The 14632-nt window shown below is 39.8% G+C and overlaps 1 protein-coding gene across 4 annotated transcripts in view; it reads left to right on the top strand.

Moving 5' to 3' along the window:
* Positions 1–14632, top strand: part of FBXO34 (F-box protein 34) — a 90805-nt gene that overhangs the window by 40726 nt on the left and 35447 nt on the right. The window lies entirely within an intron of this gene.

Below are 14632 nucleotides of genomic sequence, written 5' to 3'. Positions count from 1 at the left end.
GAATCCTTGTCTTTTAAAGATACAGACTATATCTGCATATGTATATATCCACAATACCATTATCACCCCTTCATTCTTTAATATCTTCAAGTATCTAGTATTCAAATATCCATTTGTCTCAGATGTCATAGTTATTTTGGTAATGGTTTGAATCAGGATCCATATAAAGTCTCTACCTTGCAGTTGGTTGATAATGACCTTTAAGTCTAACCTTTTAGTCTATAGTCCATTTTACTACCTCTCTTTGGTAATTTTTTTTTTTGTTCAAGAAACCATGTTGTGGCCGGGGGCGGTGGCTCGCGCCTGTAATCCCAGCACTTTGGGAGGCCGAGGTGGGTGGATCACGAGGTCAGGAATTTGAGACTAGCCTGGCCAATATGGTGAAACCCCATCTCTACTGAAAAAAAAAATACAAAAATTAGCGGGACCTTGGTGGCACGTGTCTGTAGTCCCAGCTGCTCAGGAGGCTGAGGCGGAAGAATCACTTGAATCTGGGAGGCAGAGGTTGCAGTGAGCTGAGATTGTGCCACTGCACTCCAGCCTGGGTGACAGAGCAAGACTCCATCTCAAAAAAGAAGAAACTATGTTGTTCTAGTGTTTCTCAGAGTCTGGATTTTAATGATTACATCTGTGGCTCAGTTCAACACTTTTTTTTGTATGTCCTGTATTTCCTGTAAATTGGTAATTGAATCTATAGGTATACTTAGTTTTAGAATATATAATATATGCACATAGTAAAATTTAAAACAGTTCAAAAGCCTTTGTAATGAAATGTCGGTCATTTTCCCACACAGTATTTTAGGTATCTTCCCCAGAAGGAATTATTTTGTCTAGGATGAATGATGTGTTTTTATTAAGCTTTATATCCCATTGAGCACACTAAATATTCTTGTAATTTTGAATATACTAAAGTTATTTTGTAAATTTTAGGATTTGATTTAAATGCTACAAAAGCACATGGTGCCAGTCACTAAGGTGTAGCCTTTTTATTTTTGGTAAAGGAGAATTTGTAAGGTGAAATGATAGTGAATTAGAAGTTGTAAACCAGATTCCTTGTTACTACACTGGACTGCTTTTCATATAATGAACAAGGAAAATCAGCTCTGTAGGGCAATGTTAAAAAGAGTCGTGTTGGCTGGGCATGGTGGCTCATGCCTGTACTTTGGGAGGCCGAGATGAGAGGATTGGTTGTCTCCAGAAGTTTGAGACCAGCCTGGGCAGTATAGTGAGACCCCCATCTCAACAGAAATTCAGAAATTAGCCAGATGTGGTGGCATGTGCCTGTAGTCCTAGCTACTCGGGAGGCTGAGGTGGGAGGATCACCTGAGCCCAGGAGGTGCAGGCTCCCATGAACTGTGATTGTGCCACTGCACTCTAGCCTAGGTGACAGAGTGAGACACTGTCTCAAAAAAAAAAAAAAACAAGAGAAACTTCTTTGTTAACATTATACAGTATCTAGTATTGTTAGTTTTACTTTCTTAAATGTGAAGATAGTGAAGTACCATAGTTTTCTCGTCTGTAAAATAAGGGCATTGCTGTGTTTACATCGGTGGCCTTTGGTAGGTCTTGAGTGAGAAAGTATCTAGGGAGGAGACTTGAATGTTAATTTCCTTTTCTGTAAGTATGGCCATAATTAATTGTGAAACTCTGCTATTTTCAGTAGGAAGTTTTAGGGACAAGGCCCATGGCCAGGAATGTCATGCCCAGTGTAATGGGTTAGGTTGGGATCAAGAACAAGTCTTTCAAAGTGAGCCAGGCAGTATTATCTGAGCCACTTGGTCAGGACAGGTTATGGAACAGTTAGAACAGGTGAGTCATGTCACGTGTACCATACCACAGTCTGCTTTTCCTTGGCTCCCCTCCCCATGCCTACTCTGGTCCCTGTCTGGCAAATAGTACAGTTCAGAAGATAGGCATTAGATCAGTTTTAAGCATATAGGAAGAATGATAATTGGATTACCAGCAAGGCAGAGCAGCAGATCAGAGGCCATAGGGAACTGGGACCAAATAAGGAGACTCTCCAAAAGATGCAGATACAGCCCTAGCAGCAAGGAAACACAAACTGGTTGCAAAATTACATGTGTAAAGTCGATTGAGAACAAAAATAAAGCAGCAGTCCTGGCTCCTTAAGTGATAGTTTCTTTTATGAGACCTCAAGACAGTTTACTGATAGGAGTATTCCAACTAAACTTCTAGGTTTGAATAGCAGGACATTACATGGAGGTAATTTTTTGGAATATATGTCTCTTCAGCTGTATAGAGATAAGCAGATAGGTAGATTTGGACCTGGGATAATTGTCATCTGTTAGTTTGCCTCGCCTGGTTGTGTAGAAAGTTTGTATGATGTTAGGCAGTTAACAGGATAGAAATTTTTAAATAGCTTTGCTCTCATCAAGTGACTGTGTAGTCTTTTTTTTTTTTTTTTTTTTTTTTTTTTTTTTTGAGGCAAGGTCTCACCATGTTGCCCAGGTTGGTCTGGAATGCCTGGCCTCAAGCAGTCCTCCTGCCTTGGTCTCCCAAAGTGCTAGGATTACTGGTGTGAGCCACTAAACTTGGCCTGTATTATCTTGTTTGGGGGCAGGGAAGTATGGAGATATAGGAGTCTTTTCAAGTCTTTTAAACTCCTTTAGTAGCTATTTTACTCATAGACTCTGTGGCTAGAGTAGGCTTTATAATTAGAAAGTAGTGCTAAGTGCTTCTTTACTAGATACAGAAACAAGTTTTATGATGTTTCCTGGGTTTAGAGAAGAATTGGTTAAAGACTAAGAAATTTTGTTTTCTTTGGAAAATCTTTTAAAATCTAATGTAAGTAGTTTTGGGGCAAATGCAGGAAAGAATTAGGGACTTGCTTTTGGTTTGCACTAGATGTGTTTCCTTTTTTTGGTGAATAGTGGAAGTAGTAAAGAGGCTAATAGTTGTCAGGGCTTGTCAGCCGATACGGGATTGAATACTGCTGAGGTGAGCAAGTCTTGCCACCAGTGTTTTGCGCCCTAAAGATCTTTAATTTAGGCAAAGATAGTTTCTCTTCTGGAATAAATTCTGAAAACAGAATAGTATGTTTTAATGTGCATTAATTTCTCTCTACAGGCTTTTTTTTTTAAGCATGGGCTATTTAAATTTTGAGTACTTCACTGTGTTAGCACCATTATAAGAACTGTCAGCTGTGAAAAAAGATGATGCAAGAGTGAGCATTAATTTTGATTTGCTTTGAACAAAGTACACAGGGTGAACCTGCGTAATTATAGTATCAGCTGGATACTGTGCTAAGTAATCTAACCCTCATCACAGCTCTATGAAATGTCAGACTCAGAAATAGTGACATGCCCAAGGCCATAGAACTAAGATGTAGCTTCTCTTAGGGCAGAATCCAGGCTTTATAGGAGGAATTAAGATGCTATTTTGCCTTAAAAATTTGGGGAGGAGAGAGAGTCTTATATGTGTAAATGGGCATATCTAAGGTCATGATATCATAATTTACTAAGTAGACCAGCTTTTATCGGGTATCACAAAGTAGAATTTGGTAGCTAGGACAACTCCCCCCCTCCCATTCTTATCTTTTTTTTTTTTTTTTTTTAAATAGTTGTAAAGTTTCTGGGAATTTATGGGAACATGCTTTTCTTTCTTTATATTCTTTCTTTAAAAAAACCCTTAATTTTCGTCCTCATTTTGCTTCCCACTCCCTCTTAATAAAAAGAATAACTTTTGTGAAAGGGAGAATGATGTTGTGAATTCAGTGGGTTCAGACAAGTGTTGTGAGTGTGGAGGCCAGGAAGCCATGTGTACCAGGACCATGTTACTGCCTAAGAAGAAATGAGAGAGTTCAGATGCAAGGGAGGTGAATAGAGAGTCAGTTTCAGTTCCCGTTGGTTACTGTGATTTATATGGATCTTCTGGGACTGATGTAAAGAAGAGTTGTTTCACCAGACTTACTGGGAAGCCCTCTGTTTTGTGTCCCTTGTGATAGTGATTTTAAATCAGAAATAAGCCATCTGATACGGGGAAAGAATAGCATTTGGATTTATTGCTTAGTTACAGTGACATGTATGCTGTTAAAGTGATGAAATTGTTTAGTGTGAGTTAGCATATATCTTAATTCTAGTGAAACTAGCTCTAAGTCTATGTTTATGCTTGTGATTTTAGCTTTTACTATGGTAACCTCATTTCTATCATTAAAAACAGTAAAAACTCTACCATGTATTGAGTGCTGTACTTTTTATGTTAGGAATAGCAGATTATTTTCAGTACTTGAAACACCAGCTCTTCAACTCATTAACATCATCGTGGTTATTCTCATCCTTGAAAATCTTTCTCTTTTACTTTTTTTTTTAATTTTTAAAATTTTTTGTAGAGACAGGATCTCACTGTGTGGCTCAGGCTGGTATCAAACTCCTGGCCTCAAACAGTCCTCTTCAGCCTCAGAATGCTGGGATTATAGGCATGAGCTAGCTGTAGCACCCAGCCAGTCCCCCACCCCGCTTTTCCTTTTTTGAGACAAGGTCTTGCTCTGTCACTCAGGCTGGAGTGCAGTGGCATGATCTTGGCTCATTGCAAGGTCAAACTCCGGGGCTCAGGTGATCCTCTGCCTCAGCCTCTGGAGTAACTGGGACCGCAAGTGCATACCACCGTGTCCTGCTAATTTTTACATTTTTAGTAGAGACGAGGTCTTGCTGTGTTTTCCAGGCTGGTCTTGAACTCCTGGCCTTAAGTGATCCTCCCACCTGTCTCCCAAAGTGTTGATTATAGGCTTGAGCCATTGTGCCCAACCCAACCTAGCCCATTTTTATTGTAATAATCTTTCTAGGTTTGGAGCTCTATAAGACAGGTTTGGTTTTTCAAAATCTTTTTAAAAAAGATTTATTTAAAATGTGTTTTTAACCTATTTTGTTTTTGTACTTTTTGGTGAAAATTATCATAGTCCGTTCCTATTCTTGAGTACATTAGGGCAGGAGTTGCCGAACTCCGCTTTCAATCAACTTCCCTTTCAGTTTAGTTTGAGCAATAGATTTCTCTCACACCAGCATTTAACCTCAAATAAACATCCTAATTAGTGCATTAGAATTGCAACTGAAAAAGACTATTTCAAAAACGAGTGTTGGCTGGGCCTTGTGGCTCATGCCTATAATCCCAACGCTTTGGGAGGTCAAGGGGGGGTGGATCACGAGGTCAGGAGATCGAGACCATCCTGGCCAACGTGGTGAAACCCTGTCTCTACTAAAATACAAAAAATTAACCTGGCATGGTGGTGCGCGCCTGTAGTCCCAGCTACTCAGGAGGCTGAGGCAGGGGGAAGTAATGGCTTGAACCCAGGAGGTGGAGGTTGTAGTGAGCCGAGATCGCCCCACTACACTCCAGCCTGATGACAGAGCAAGACTCCATCCCAAAAAAAAAAAAAAAAAAAAAAGAAGGAGTCTTAGTTCGGGCACAGTGAGTGGTGTGGCTGAGGTGAGTGGATCACTTGAGGTCAGGAGTTAGAGACCAGCTATATAGTGAAACTCCATTTCCACCAAAAAACACACCAATTAGCCAGGTGTGATAGTGCATGTCTGTAGTCCCCAGCTACTTAGGAGGCTGAGGCAGAATAGCTTGAACCCAGGAGGCAGAGGTTGTGAGCCAAGATAGTGCCACTGCATTCCTTAAAAAAAAAAAAAAAAAAAGCCTTAAAAGAAGCCTCTACAATAGGAGTCGTACAGGGGAGGGGGAAAGTCAGCAATAAAATTACATTACAAAAATTTTTACTGAATCAGCTTCAATAGCAGGATTTTTCCTGATCTGAATTTTATCCCCTATATTTATCCCCATTACTGCAAGTACTGTATCTATGTATAAGGCTACATTGATTTGGCTGTAAAGTCGTAATTTATCAATTTTGAGGCTGGTTTTTCATCTCCTTTCTGATTTTTGCCCTGAAGCCTGTCAGCAGAGCCACAATGACAAAGTATCACATTTTAAACCTGTGTGGTCTAGTAGTAAAGTAGTTAGTTCAATGTTTGATCAACTGAACTTTACATTCTAGCTTAAAGGGCTACTTAAGTATGTGTGCATGTATGTAATACATAGTCCTCCTCTTTTCCCAATCATTAAAAAAAAAAAACAACAATTTGAGTTTATGCTCAGCTCGTAGTAAGCCATGGAGTTGAGTTATGTGAACACTAAACTTCCAAAAAGTTGCTTAATTGCTTAATGTTTTGGACTTCATTATGATTAGGGAAAATGGAGTCAGGGAAACCATATGGGAGAATAATTTGTTTCCTAAGGAATAAAAGCAGTAGAAACCCACAACAAATCACACATTAGACTTTATGTTGTTACTTGTTGGCTTCATTCAGTTTGCACTTTGTGAAACAAGTGGTTTTCTTTAGAGTCACAATGATTACATGTTTTTAAAGGTTTCCACTAAAGTCATTTCTACACAGCATCATTTTGAAATTACATGATGTCAAATCCAGCATCCAGTGCATATATTTTAACAGATTATACAAGGAAATGGTACGTGGTCTTTCAAACCTTTGTTTAAAAACAGGCTGGCTGGGTGTGGTGGCTCACTCGTGTAATCCCAACACTTTGGGAGGCTGAGGGGGCAGATCACTTGAGGTCAGGAGATGAGACCAGCCTGGCCAACATGGTGAAACCCCGTCTCTACTAAAAATACAAAAATTAGCCAGACATGGTGGCACATGTCTGTAATCCCAGCTGCTTGGGAGGCTGAGGCAGGAGAATTAGTTGAACCTGGGAGGTGGAGGTTGCAGTGAGCTGAGATTGCACCACTGCAGTTCAGCCTGGGTGACAAAGTGAGACTCCATCTCAAAAACAAAAACAAAAACAGGCCATATTTAGGTCTTAGTAAATGGAAACCTTTCTCAAGTAGTGCTTTTCAAATAGTAAAAAATTTTATTGTGTAAAGGAGGAAGGGAACTTAGCATCTGCATTGGAATAATTTTTTCCTATATCCTATTAGTTAATTCTGAGATTGTTTAATATGGTATCCACCCATTTCATTTGGCTGCACCCTTTGCTCTCATGAAAGCAAGACTGATTGTTCTGAATTGCTGTGTATGTGTACTTTGGCACAGCATGAAGGTACCCTTCATCCATTGCCATTGTCTTTAAAACAGCTTGCAGTTATGGCTACAAATAAAAGGGTGTGACAGGAGGGCATGACAGATAATGGTTCTTTTTTCCGTCCCTCTGTTTAGCAGATCTGCTTTGTACTACTAGCCTTTTGTGTTATCTGGACTACCTACTATATTTTCTGTATGTTTTTTCTGGTCAACTAAAATGTGTTTGCATATTTGTCACTGTAACTTGCCTAGAGTGGACCTCTTTGAATTCTTTTCTTGGAGGCAGGCAAAACGATGTGTGGGAAGAAGGTGAGTGGCCTTGCTGCTGTTGGCATTTTTTCCCCCCACTTCTGTGATTAAACACATAAGCTGTTAAATTATTTTGTGTGACTCTTGTCCTCCAAATGTTTATTTACTTCTGTCTGGTTTAGAAATTTGGTTATTATCCCTTTCCTTCACTGCACATCTTTACTGTGTAATTTCTTTATAAACCAGGTAGAAAGAATGACCGGCGGTTTGAGTGTTTAAGTTGCTGAGAGATAACGTACTGACATGAGCAAAGGTTTTTTTGTGTCCTACTTTATTCTGATTTAAAATAACTTTATCAAGTGATGGAGGAAAAAGTAAATATAATGCAGAAATTAGAAAAGTTTCCTTGTTGCTTTAGGAGGTTACCTCTAAATTATATTATTTCTCATGGATACCTTTAAGAGAAGGGGACTGGCATTTAATGACCTTCATGGCAATCTCATATGACTGTTAGCATTTATTCCCATTTTACTGATTCAGAAATGGAGGATGAGATGGTTTGGCTGTGCCCCCACCCAAATCTCACCTTGAATTGTAATAATCCCCATGTGTCAAGGGTAGGGCCAGGTGGAGATAATTGAATCATGAGGGCAGGTTTCTCCCATACTGTTCTCCTCGTGGTAGTGAGTAAGTCTCACGAGATCTGATGGTTTTATAAATGGGATTCCCCTGCACAAGCTCTCTTGCCTGCTGCCATGTAAGATGTGACTTTGCACCTCATTCACCTTCTGCTATGATTGTGATTAGTAGTGCGAGAACAGGCTAATACAGAGGGTCAGAGAAAACAAGCATTTTGCTTAGAATAGCAGGCATATATCTTATTACAGGCACATATCTAACTCCAAAGCTAGTTTTTTGTTCTAAACATATTTTTCATTTGAAGAAGCTTATTACTAAAGTCAGTTTGTTTTTCAGGAGATCTACTAGATAGTTTTAAAGATATTTAATGTATGAAATAGTATTTGATGATACTTAAAGTACACTAAGGAAAAAGAATAACTTATCCAATTTCTCATGTAATTCATTGCCTCGCTGTAGTACTTAACATGGATTTTAAAATTTGGTTTTCATGTTAAGGTTCTTCCATAGTCAGTTATCTTTATTTTACAGATGATGAAACTGAGTTGCACATAGAAACTATAATAGATTTTCTTACCTTGAAGTATATTGTTCTTTACTCTCTATTGTAACTGCCAAGTATTGCTAGATTTGAGGTTCAGGTTTTCAGAAGAAAACACTGGTTTACTGTAAACAATACCCAGTGATTCCTGATTTGGAATCAAGATACTCTAGGCAAGCAATATCATCAAATTCCTCCTTAATTCCCTCATCTTTAAAATGAAGAGTTTGAACCAAGAGATCTCAGTACCTCTTTAAATGCTTGAGAATGATTATGGTTTAAAAGCTTCAGAGGTCTGTGAATTTGAGAAAAAAGTTACTTATTTTTGCTAGTCTCTGACTGAAATGTAGCATTTCTAACCACTGCAGTACTACCATACCTGTGATTTTGTCATCAACAGAAATCACAGCTATTTTCTTACTACATTGTAGTTCTTGCAGACATCATGAAAATACCATTTGTGTTGATTACCATTTGGAAATTATGGTAACTAGTAGACCTGTTATTAGAGCTTGTTATTTAATATGTTTAAAAAACAAACATGTATTTACTTAATATCATTAGTTTTTGAAACTATTTTAACTGTATTTTAATATAATTGGTATTCTGTGTGTGTGTGTGTGTGGGTATACACACTTTTTGCTTCAAAAAAGTATTATGAGAGTTTATAGTCTTTACACACTTCCAGAGGAGTTTATGGAACAAAGTTAAATATTCCTGTGAATACAAAATGGCCAAGGTTGATGTGAAAAAAACTTTCTGGACACTGCTGTTTTTTTTGCAGGAGTGTGGCGGTGTGTGGGTGGGGGAGATGCCTCTACAGCAGTATCATGGTTTCCAGAACGATGGACTATGATTGTGTCACATTCCTCTAGTACAGAGCAAGCTAGATAGAGCAAAATGATGATAAAAATAAATTTATGATTATTTGGATATCCTTTTTGCAAGAATTAAGCTTCTAAACAGTTGTTCCATTTGAGGGGTTAGGAAGAAGACCTCTTATTTAAACTTAGATCTGATTTTTTAAGCAGGAGGACTAGCTTGCCAAGAACAAAAGTTACCCACACAACACATGTACCGCATAAAATTATTTCTGAAACAGCAAATCAGTTGGAAGGCTGCATTACTTTAAAAATATTAGCACATTCACTGCTGAGTTTTTGTGTTTCTGTTTTTTATTTTTTTGTTTGCTTGGCTGTTAGTAATTTACATACTAACTGGTTATGAGGGAGGAAATGGTAACAAATTCTTCATATTTGTAATAATTAGAAATCCATACAAAACTCAGTAGCTTCATTGTGACACAAAGACTGCTGGAGTTCTGTCCTTTGTTGAGCCTGTTATTCCATTCGTAATGCATTTATCTTTAGATTGGGTAGGGTGAGATTTGCATTGAGTTGCAATGAGTTTTCTGATCCTTATCAGTCAGTATTAGGAGTGACTGTTTTTAATAGTGATAATGAGGCAGCTATTCCCGGGAGAAGACTTAGTCACTGGTAGAATTGTCAGAACCCTCAAATAGTTTGGGAAAACTCAGGATGGAAAAAGTAAGCTGTTTCAAAAACAGAACAAAAAACTTGAGTTGCTTTTTTGGGAAGGTTGAGATGGGGATGGATGGAGGTAGCAAGAAACCAGATGAACTTCCTTGAAGCCTGTGAGCTATCTGGAATGGACAAGAGATTAGTACTGTTTACCTAAAGTACTGGAGTGTGAACATAAAGGTTTGAATAAGACCAAGTTGGTAATAGCTATTAATGTGGAAGTATGTTTGTTCTCTGTATAAATTGGCAAAATCTAATTTGGCTTTGAGAAAAAGAGAAATGCTAGTAATAGGTTACTTTTGTTGCCAGTTGAGAGAAAAATTCAAGTAGCATTTCATGCCAATAGAGTATTTTACTGTTGTTAGAGTGGAAGTGGGGAGTGCTCATGGACCTGCAGGTCACACCACCAAACCAGGGTTTACGATTAATAATGGAGACAGGATAATTTTTGGCCTCATTAGGAAGAATGAAGATAAGAAATGTAGACTATGCCTTCAGGTATGTCTATCCTACCTCAATTTTAAGTGTAAAAGGAATCTTTTAGATTAGGGTTTCTTCATGGCTGCCTGCCTGCCAACATAACAAGCTGTAAAACCTTGTTTAGTTTTCTTTAAATCCAGAAATGATTTTATACCAAATCCATACAAACCAAATCACTCTTAAGGGAATAAGTGAAAACATGTTTATCTGCCTTGGCTGGACTATATCTATCTGCAGATTGCTTCTATTCTCTTTGCTAAGCAAATTTCTTAAACATCCTGTGATAACCATCATCAAGTTTGGAGGTAAATACAAGAGGTGTTAGTGTTTTCTTATCTGAACTGTTTTATAAACTCTGACTACACTAACTTTTCTAGCTAGATAAGAGTCAACCTATCACTGCAAGAAAAAAAAAAAAATCCAACCTGACATATATAAAGACAAAATAAGAACAAATGCAGTTTGATTGCATTAAAACAATATACTGCATGTTGCAATTTACATATTGTATTAGTCCATTCTCACACTGCTGTAAAAAACTGCCCGAGACTGTAATTTATAAAGGAAAGAGGTTTAATTGACTCACAGTTCCACATGACTTGGAAGGACTCAGAAAACTTAATGATGGAGGGTGAAGCAGTACCTTCTTCACAATGTGGCAGGAGGGAGAGGGAACACAGGAGGAACTAGCAGACACTTGCAAAACCATCAGATCTTGTGAGAATTCATTCACTATCACGAGAACAGCATGGGGGAAACTGCCCCATGTTTGTTACCTGCACCTGCTCTCTCCCTTGACATGTGGGGATTATGCAGATTATAATTCAAGATGAGAGTTGGGTGGGAACACAAAGCCCAGCCATATCATTGTGTTCTGGCCCCTCCTAATCTCATGTCCCTTTCACATTTCAAAGCCAATCATGCCTTCCCAGCAGCCCCCCCAAAATCTTAATTCATTCCAGCATTAACTCTGAAGTCCAACTCCAAAGTGTCATGTGAGACGAAGCAAGTCCCTTCTGCCTAGCAGCCTGTAAAATCAAAAGCAAGTTAGTTACTTCCAAGATACAGTGGATCAGATACAGGCATTGGGTAAATGTTCCTGTTCCAAATGAGAGAAATTAGCCAAAACAAAGGGCCTGCAGGTCCCATGTAAGTCCAAAATTTGGCTGGGCAGTCATTAGATCTTTTTTTTATTTTGTTGTTTGTTTTTTTTTAGAGGGATTTTTGGTCTTATTGTCCAGGCTGGAGTGCAGTGGCGTAATCTCAGCTCACTGCAACCTCCGCCTCCTGAGTTCAAGTGATTCTCCTGCCTTAGCCTCCCAAGTAGCTGAGATTACAGGTGCCCACCACCACACCCAGCTAATTGTTCATTAAATCTTAAAGTTTTGGCCAGGTATGGTGGCTAACGCCTGTAATCCCAGCACTTTGGGAGGCTGAGGCAGGCAGATCACGAGGTCAGGAGTTCGAGACCAGCCTGACCAACATGGTGAAACTCCGTCTCTACTAAAAATACAAAAATTAGCTGGGCGTGGTGGCATGTGCTTGTAATCCCAGCTACTCGGGAGACTGAGTCAGGAGAATCACTTGAACCTGGGAGGCAGAGGTTGCAGTGAGCTGAGATCACATCTCTGCACTCCAGCCTGGGAGATAGAGTGAGACTCTTGACTTTTGTCTCAAAAAAAGAAAAAAAAAAAAAAAAAACTTCCAAAATGATCTCCATGTCTCACCTCTATGTCACACTGTTGCAAGATTTAGGCTCCCATGGCCTTGGGCAGCTCCACCCCTGTGGCTCTGCAGGGTACAGCCCCCTTTCCAGAGGCTTTCACGGGCTGGCATTGAGTATCTGTGGCTTTCCTAGAAGCACGCTGCAAGCTGTCAGTGGCCCTACCATTCTGGGGTCTGGAGGATGGTGGCCCTCTTCTCACAACTCCACTAGGCAGTACTCCAGTGGGGACTCTGTGTGGGGGCTTTGACCCCACATTTCCCTTCCACACTGCCCTAGCAGAGGTTCTCCATGAGGGCTCCACCCTGCAGCAGACTTCTGCATGATCTTCCAGATGTTTCCATACATCCTCTGAAATCTAGACAGAGGTTCTCAAACCTCAGTTTTTGACTTGTATGCACCCACAGGCCCAATACCATGTGTAAGCTGCCAAGGCTTGGGGCTTGCACCCTCTGAAGCAATGGCCTGAGCTGTACGTTGCCCCATTTTCACCCCAGTGGGGATGCAGGGCACCAAGTCTTGAGACTGCACAAAGCAACAAGGCTGTGGGCCTGGCCCAGGAAACCATTTTTTCTCCTGGGCCTCCAGGCCTGTGATGGGATGGGGCTGCTGTGAAGACCTCTGGCATGCCCTGGAAACATTTTCCCCATCATCTTGGCAATTAACATTTGGCTTCTTGTTACTTATGCAAATTTTTGTAGCTGGCTTGAATTTCTCCTCAGAAAATGGATTTTTCTTTTCTGTCACATCACCAGGCTGCAAATTTTCCAAACTTTTATGCTCTACTTCCTTTTTAACCATAAGTTCCAATTCCAAACCATCTCTTTGTGAATGCATAGAACTGAATGCTTTTAAGAGCATCCAAGTCACCTCTTAAGCTTTGCTGCTTAAACATTTTTTCCACGAGATACCCTAAATCATCTGTCTCAAGTTCAGAGTTCCACAGATCTCTAAGGTAGGGGCAAAATGTTACCAATTTCTTTGCTAAAATATAGCAAGAGTCACCTTTATTCCAGTTCCTAATAAGTCCTCCTCTTCATCTGAGACCACCTCATCCTGGACTTCATTGTCCATATCACTATCAGCATTTTGGTCAGAGCAAGTTTCTAGGAAGTTCCAAACTTTCCCACATCTTCCTGTCTTCTTCTGAGTCCTCCAAACTGTTCTAACCTTTGCCTATTACCCAGTTCCAAAGTTGCTTCCACTTTGTCAGGTATTTTTGTAGCGGTGCCCCACTCTTGATATCAATGTACTATATTAGTCTGTTCTTACACTGCTATAAAAAAACTCCGTGAGACTGGGTAATTTATAAAGGAAAGAGGTTTAGTTGACTCACAGTTCCACTTGGCTGGGAGACCACAGGAAACTTACAGTCATGGCACAAGGTGAAGAAGCAGACACCTTCTTCACAATGTGGCAGGAGGGAGAATGAATGCAGGAGGAACTACCAAACACTTGTAAAACCATCAGATCTCATGAGAACTGACCTCACTGTCTTGAGAACAGCATGGGGGAAACCACCCCCATCATGATTCATTTACCTCCATCTGCTCTCTCCCTTGACATGCAGGGATTATGGGGGTTATAATTCAAGATGAGATTTGGGTGGGGACACAAAGCCTAACCATATCACATATACTGGAAACTGTGTGTGTATGAGACAGGGTCTTGCTCTGCCACGCAGGCTGGAGTGCAATGGCATGATCACAACTTACTGCAGGCTTGACCTTCCAGGCTCAAAGTGATCCTCCCAACTCAGCCTCACAGGCAGCTAAGACCACAGGCATGCCACCATCCCTGGCAATTTTTTTTATTTTAATTTTTTATTGAGAGCTGAGGTCTCCCTTTTTTGCTCAGGCTGGTCTGGAACTTCTAGGCTCAAGTGATCCTTCCAGTTAGGCCTCCCAAAGTGTTGGGATTACAGTCATGAGCCACCATGCCCAGCCCTGAAAACCTGTAATTTAGTGTTGGGAATAATAAAGATATGAAAAAAAAAAAAAAAAAAAAAAGGATTTTGTTGCCACCTTAGGGCACATTCTAGAGTTTATCGTGTTTATCAGTTTCTCACAACTTAAGTGGAAACAGATGATCTTACAGTGCTTTGACAGACTGTAGCCTTGTGGAGGGAAACCTAATGTGAAATAAAGAGTTACCTAAGTACACACCTTGGTATAAACTACCGAGCTACCTCCTGGAAGGGAAGCTGCTATCTTCCTGAGGTGTGCCAGATTGGGTATCACATAAATGTTTGTCTTCCCTTGAGTCTATTCCCTGGGAATGGATTGGGTATCATATGACATAGGAACAGCTGAAAATGGAGTTACAGATGATTGCGAATATCAGACAGTAGTAACAGGTATGTATAAAATGATAGTAAGATGATAATAAGTTTTGATTATAT

The sequence above is a fragment of the Macaca thibetana genome, chromosome 7, assembly GCF_024542745.1.
Source record: "Macaca thibetana thibetana isolate TM-01 chromosome 7, ASM2454274v1, whole genome shotgun sequence".
NCBI classification, from domain to species: domain Eukaryota; kingdom Metazoa; phylum Chordata; class Mammalia; order Primates; family Cercopithecidae; genus Macaca; species Macaca thibetana.
The sequence above is the reverse complement of the archived record's forward strand: the minus strand, read 5'-3'. Positions and strand labels throughout refer to the sequence as shown.